Here is a 7,903-nt window from a genome sequence, read left to right as displayed (position 1 = left end):
CAAATTCGCATACATTCATCACATTTTCATTAACCAGATATAGAAAGATAAACCATAAATACAGATGCGTGATAATACAGAATTATAGAAGCAAACTTTTCTTTATTATTATTCCTCACCAATACATCCAGATCTACCCTGCGCACTCAGCTGCAGGGGTCCGCGCACATAGCTGTGGACTTTCTAGGCCTCTGCGCACACAACTGTATAGCCTTTACCTCCTACCTAAACCTTTACTCAGACTTATAGATGCTTTCGATCTTTCTACTTCAAGTACCCATTACATTTTATGCCAAAAAGAATTGCCTTTCCCTCATAGATCCGCGCTCTATTTATACCCTCTCCTGGCCTGCGATCCCTGCGTAGGTTGACTCTATTTACATTACTTTTTATTATTTTTGGGCGGAATACCCTTTGACTGAACCTATTACAATTCATGCTCCGTGTGTTCAGTGGAGTCTTTACCCTAACTTTACCAGAAATTTTCGGCTTCATGCCCCTTAACTGTTGTGCGGGGCTTCCGTTACCCAACAGTCCCCCAACACAATCATCGTGACTCGTCCCGAGTCACTCGTCGACGCAACTAGATGCTCTCCATTGGCCTCACAGTTTGCTTCACTCACCCTATTACGCCATTTTTCTTCCTCCTCCTATGAATCACTGGCGTAACCCCGCAAGAATCTAAACTCCTTTGTTGCAGCAAGTTTGTAGATACTATCTAATACATCGCCCCTGTCTTCGCTACGTGCTAATTCTGTGTAGCGCGGTCCGTTTGCCAGGTCCAGCAGAACAATGACCCGGAGTGACTTCTTCTCAAATATCATCTTCCTTTGTTTGAGGTTAATGAACCCATTCATATCAATGGCCCACTCTATCCCTAGCAACGCAGGATATGGACTATGTTCGTCCATGATTTCAATAACTTAAAAATCCGTCTGAGTACTCATGCCATCAATGTCTACTGTAACCCCTTGCAGCCTTCCCATGGGCAAGATATTTTGTTGGTTGGCTAGCCACAATTGGATAGGAGACCATTGTAGTGTAGGCTTACCCATGCGCTCCCAAGTCTGTTTAGGCAATACGTTTGCATCATAACCCAGGTCTAGAATGACCTGATCCATCTCATAGTTGCCAATTTGTGCTGTTAGCCGCATTTCCCAACCTGTTCGTTATGTGTGTCTTCCTATTTTCCAGACTACACGAGGTTCACCCCATCCTGCGCATCTATTAATCACTTCTTGTAATCCTCTAACTGCCTGGTTGTCGCGAAGCAATTTTAGGTAGGTCTCTAAGAAGGTAGTCATCATTGAGGGATCCCGAGTTGGCTCAGGCGGATCCCTACTACCTCAAGTAGAGACATCCGTGAAGCTTTCCCTAGCTTCCATATTAGTCTTCCCATCGACCTTTCCTGTAGCTGCACTGCATCGCAATATCCTGTTGACCATGGGTTCGTAGTCGCGGGGTTCAGATCTCATCATCTACACGTTTTGCGTTGTTGTAGGAGGCGTTGCCTTCTTTTTGTGAATCTGTGCTATCAGCATGGGGCAATCTAGCAGCTCGTGATCGAATTGCTCACAATACAGACATGATATTCGGGTCGGATTGGTACAATCTCGTGCATAATGTCTCGGTCCTCCACAGTTGTAACAGATTAGCTGCCCGCGACCCCTTCCTAGTCCCATTCCGCCCCATCCTCGACCCTACCTTGGGAAACCACTACGCCCAATCACTGCGGCTGGATTCGGACCTCACCCCTAAGTCTACATGCTGTAGGCAGGTGCCTGGTCCATCAACATTCGATAACTACAACAATCCATTTCCTCATGACCCATTGATCTACAAAAGTTGCAAAAGAGCTGCTGAGGGGTCTGGCTGTATTTTGGTAATAGATGACAATTATCCATGTTGTGCTTTCCTCCTACTTGAGAGATTGTGCACCAGAGTGGGGCGACCGCACTCTACCCTATTTGTGCCTCTGGTCGCAATGGTGTAAGTCCCCCTGTGACCACAAAATTCACCGATACTGGACAATGATCCTTATTGTGTCCCTGGCCTCTGCACTTGATGCACCAAACTTCCTCCTGGATTTCTGAATGCGGTGTCTGGTCATGTTTTAACTTTTTATCTCCAAACACAAATTTTGTACCTGCGCTTGGATTTGTTGAACTCCCAACCCTGGGCCCTGTACTAGGGTGTGCAGCCGCATTTATGCTTCCAGCGCTTCCGCTTGGGTTGAGATCTTTTGTTGTGACAGAGCCGTCTTTAGATATGGTGTTAACGATGCGATGAAACAAGCACAGTGTTGTGCATCCGTCAGGGTCATATTGGCCTCGCGAATGGTGCTTTTCAAGTTCTGATCCATATCCCACAGAGTCTCGCCAGGCATCATCGTGATCTCTTTGAATCCTATGACCGACTGTGCTTCTGTCTTTGGCCGGCTAAACTCATTTTTCAATTCAGTATGGATATCTGCTATCCCCGCCATTGGGTTGGTGCTCTAATACTTCATGTACCATGTTAGCGCTCAGTCATGCAATGCGCTGACTAAGATGGATTTCTTGATGCTATCATCCGTGACTTGCTGCGCGTTCCACACTGATGTTAGCACAAAGCAAAATTGTTCTGGGTCTTCACCTTTGGCTTCCTTAAATACAGATAACTGAATTGCATTCACCATTGCTACTCTTAATATATCATTTTCCTTGGTCCTCTTGAATTTTCCAACTTTCTTTCTCTATTGCGTCCCCACATTCCACTCCTAGACACCCTTTAGGTAGATCCTCATCCCAACAATGGAACCATTTGTTGGCTTGTTTGGGCCTGACCCAGGTTAGGAAGAGTTATTTATCCAAAAGAATCCCGCAGCTACCGGCCCTTTAGGCAACAGCCCACGGAGCGCGGATTGAGGTCTCACCCGAGGTAGCACAGGAGGGTGCTAGAACTAGGTTTCCGCACCCTAGGGCTGTCTAGATGTGTACTGGAGGGTTCACACACTGTTCTATAACTGCGCTGCTTGACCTTCACTCTGATCCAGGGTGAGTATAATTTTCTTATTCATGCGCTTATTCTACTTGAAGGAAGCAGTATGATTCAGAACTAATCAACAGGGTCTTTAAGCAAACATTTAACCAACATACTTTATTGTGCACAAACTGAACCTAGATTCACATACATTCATCACATTTGCATTAACCAGATATAGAAAGATAAACCATAAATACAGATGCGTGATAATACAGAATTACAGAAGCAAACTTTTCTTTATTATTATTCTTCACCAATACATCCAGATCTACCCTGCGCATTCAGCTGCAGGGGTCTGCGCACATAGTTGTGGACTTTCTAGGCCTCTACGCACATAGCTGCAGAGCCTTTACCTCCTACCTGAACTCCGACTTGGACTTACAGACACTTTTGATCTTTCTACTTCAAGTACCCATTACATTTCATGCCAAAAAGAACTGCCTTTCCCTCATAAAGCCGCTCTCTATTTATACCCTCTCCTGGCCCGCGATCCCTGCGCGGGCCGACTCTATTTACATTACTTTTTATTATTTTTAGGCGGATTACGCTTTGACTGGACCTATTACAATTCGCGCTCCGCACATTCAGCAGAGCCTTTACCCTAACTTTACCTAAAATGTCTAGCGTCGTGCCCCTTAACCGTTATGCGGGGCTTCCGCTACCCAACATACTTACCTTGCGGTCCTTTGAGAAAGCATCATTCTGCTTCGCTATAGCTCACAGTCATGTCTGCCACCAACTCAGTAATAAATTGCCCTATTATTCAGTTGAGCCAGTGATCCACAACTCGTGCTATCTTATCCTTTGCGGCTTCTAGTCTGCGTACTAGCTCTGGAGTCCATACTAGTGGTTTGTCGAGCCTACACCTTCCTTGGCTATCTCTAACTTCGTGATCAACTCATACAGCTCCGATTGAAAGGATGCAAAGAAAATCTTGTGGATTTTAGTGTACAAGTAGTGATCTAACCACTGTTCCTTAGATACTCGTGGAGTTCTGTTTTCCTGTGTCGTGAGCTCGTGAATCTTCTTATCCAGCCACTCTTCAATTTCCTTCTTTGTTGGGTTCCAGTGGCACGACATCAGACATCCCTTATGCATATCCCGGTCCTGACAACGGAACCATTTTTTGGCTACGTGGGGCCTGACCCAGGTTCAAAAGTGATTTAGCCAAGAAAACCCGGTACTACTGGCCCTTTCGGCAACAGTCCGCAGAGCACGGACTTAGGTGTCACCTGAAGTAGTATGAGAGGGTGCTGGAATAAGGTTTCCAATCCCTAGGGATGTCTGATATGTGGTGATAGGGACGTGATTCAACCTTCGTGCTTACTGGGCTACGCGCACTAGTGAGCCCCTTACGTCCTATGGTACTACCTTCGCGCATCTCTAGCCACAACACGACCCATGTTAATTAACCAAGTCTTCCTTAATTAGGTTTTGTTCGCTAATTACTTAGAATTTTTTTATACATAAGCTTTCATACCAGTGTTTATCAAGTGCATGCATATAAATGACCAGATAAACATAACGCATAACATCAAAATATAGATCCATGAACAAATGCATAATGTTTGGAATCAAACGTATCTTTATTAATAATATTTTCAAGTTTAATTCAATTACAAACCTGACTCTTCCCTGTGCACTTAGATGCAGGGGTCCGCGCACTCAGCTGCAGACTCTACTAGGCATTTGTGCACTCAGTTGTAGGGCCTCTACCCACTACTATGACCCAATACACTTCAGATTCCCTTCTATCCTCTAACCATGCCTTCGCATCTCTCTATTCTTAGCTAAACTTCCCCAAAAAAATATCTTTACACTTAGAGCCTCACTCTATTTATAGAATCCCATGATCTTCAGACCATGGGTAGGCCGACACAACTTTACATTGTTTTACTTCGTGGAGTATTTACATTACATTCACCAAAAAACGGGCTTTAAGCCCCAAAACCTGCTGTGGGGGATCCCATGCCCAACAATGCCACTGGATGCCCGTGTTGAGTAAGGACTGCCCCAATAGCATAGTTAGAGGCATCTATTTCGATCTCAAATGGTTGTTGCAAGTATGGTAATACAGGCACTGGTGTCAAGTAGAGGTGATGTTTCAACTTTGTGAATGTCTTATGTTGAGGTTCAGACCAAAATAATTTTGCTTTCGCTCCTCCCTTGGTGACTTGACTCAAGGGCCAAGTGATATGAGAAAATCCCAACACGAACCTAGGGTAGAAGTTGGTGAAACCCAGAAAGCTACGGAGCTCTATCAGAGTGGTTGGAGATGGCCAATCCCGAATGACTTGGATCTTGGTTGGATCCACATGCACCCCCTGTTCATCAATAATGTATCCCAGATACTGAACTTGGGTCATGCCAAAAGTGCATTTCTCCAAATTGGCACATAACTTGTGTTGCCATAGTGTTTGGAGAACCTGTCGGATGTGGTGGAGGTGCTCTTCCCAACTCTGGCTGAAGATCAGGATGTCATCCAAGTATACCACTAAAAATGGGTTGGTGAATGGACACAAGATGTCATCCATTAGCCTCATGAAGGTTGCAGGAGGATTCGTCAACCCAAAAGGCATAACCAACCATTCGAAAAGGCCCTCCTTGGCTTTGAAGGCAATCTTCAACACATCAGAGGGTTCGATTGGTACCTGGTGATATCCTGACTCCAAATTGATCTTGTTGAAATATTTTCCCCCCTTAAGTTGGTCCAAAAGGTTATCAATCCGGGGGATCGGGTACCTATTCTGGACAGTGATCTTGTTGAGCACTCGATAGTCAATACAGAGTCTCCAAGTCCCATCCTTCTTCTGTACCAACACGATCGGGCTTCCACAGGGCGATGAACTCGGTCGGATGTGACTTTTCTACAGCAGTTCCTGAATTTGCCTCTTGATTTCATCGTTCTCTAGAACGGAGAACTGATAGATTGGTCCATTGGGCAGTGACACACCTAGGGTCAGATCGATGGAGTGCTTGACCTGACAATGCAGAGGAATCTCTGACGGGGAGGTGAATATGTCGTCGTGCTCCTCCGCAACCTTGTACATCTGTATTTGTCATGCGGAGGGGCCCTGTCTGGAGGTCGTGGACACTGCCTTCTTCTTTCCTTGAGGGCGTATCATTAGGAATTTTTTTTCCCTATTTTGGAAATGAGCTTACTACATTGTTTTGCAGTAACCAAAGAGATAGTGGTAGGCGGTGCTACATTTGGTATCCTGTACAACTTACTTCCCAAAGTAACAATAATAGCACGAGGCCTTGATTCATACGCAACATTTCCCTTCCACAAGTATGATTGGCCTAATAATATGTCACAAACATCAAGGGGAGCAACGTCACACAATGTAACCTCATCCGTGAAGGGCTTGATGTTGTATGGAAGGAAACACTTCTAGCTCACGCGAAGATCCCGTCCTTTGTGAAGCCACCCAATGGTGTATGGTTGTGGATGTGCTGTGGTCAGTAAGCCCAGCTGCTTCACAGCTTTTGCTGAAATGAGGTTCTTTTGGCTCCACTGTCGAGAATTAACTACAGTGAGGATCGCATTACCCACATCTAGGAGTGGAAGAGGCACTCCTCCTCGTATGGATCTTCGGGCTCCTCTTTCTGGATCTTTGTGGTGGAAATGGTGGCGTTGGGCTCTGCATTGATAATATTCTTCCCTTTTTCATTCCCCTTGTCGAGTTCTGACTAAGATTCGGAACATGTATCTGATTATGAAGCCTTTAGCTCGGCCACCAGTGACTTCTTGGCTCGACACTCGCTTGTGTTGTGAGTGGGGCTCTTATGGAACTCATACCACTTTCTCGTGTCCTTTTATGGATTTGGGGTGCTGTTCTTTACTTATGGATTTGGCGGGTTGTCCTGGGTCACCCCGCCATGGCTTTGTCCTTTGTTCTACGGTTTGGGGCACCTTTCCCTTGCTTCAGATTTGCAGACCCAAAGTCTCGCTTCTTCTATTTAAACTTTTGCTCGATCTTGATGGCATATCGGTATGTCGTTCCGAGCGAGGAGATGTTCAGGAATTCTATTTCATCCTGGATGTACCTGTGTAGGTAACCGTGGTATTTGAGTACCAAATGTTGCTCCAAATCCTTGATACCCAACTTTGTGTGACGGGTATGAAAAATATTGGTAAACTCCAGCACGTCTTGGTCCCTTCCCTACAGTAGTGTGGTCAACTTTATGTATTGATCCTCATAGCTTCTGATAGGGTAGTATTCCTCCTTGATGGTAGCCCGGAATGAATTCCAAGTGGGTGCGGCTGAAAACAGTGAGTCCATACTTTCATCCTTCTGCTCGCAGTAGATTTCCCACCAGTCCTTGACATGGGGTGCAGCTTTGAGAAGAGCGAAAGTAATCTTTTCACAGGCGGAAAAATCATGAAAAAAAAAATACCCTTCTAGCAGATTTAACCATTTGTCTACAGCGTCTCCATCTATCTGACCCTCAAATATGGGAATTTCAAAGTTAAATTGTACCTTAAAGGGTGTGGTGCTTCTAGAGTAGTTGCCGGAAGTAGATGTGTTGCCCTTGGGTAGTCGCTGAAGGATCCGGGCAAAGTTGTCCATCATCGCGTTCCTTTGTTGCTCTAGGGCCTCTTCGAGCAAGATTTTGATAGGATGTCCTTCCCCCTTGTCTTTATTTTCATCCACCATGGGAGGCTATCGGGATTTGTGAGGCTGGTCTTGCAAAGGTTCGACTAGTTCAAGCCCTAACTCCTTATATCCTGACCTCATTGGCGACATGCAAAGAAAGACGGAGAAAGAGCAGACCGCTCTGATACCATTGATCTGGATTTAAACAGGAATGCAACAAATTATAGATATAACCATACGTACAGAGATGCAGCAGAAATAATACTTCATTTCATTAA

The sequence above is a fragment of the Pinus tabuliformis genome, chromosome 6 (genome assembly GCF_031772625.1).
Source record: "Pinus tabuliformis cultivar Carrire ecotype Pingquan chromosome 6, CPIR1, whole genome shotgun sequence".
Lineage (NCBI taxonomy): Eukaryota > Viridiplantae > Streptophyta > Pinopsida > Pinales > Pinaceae > Pinus > Pinus tabuliformis.
The sequence above is the reverse complement of the archived record's forward strand: the minus strand, read 5'-3'. Positions refer to the sequence as shown.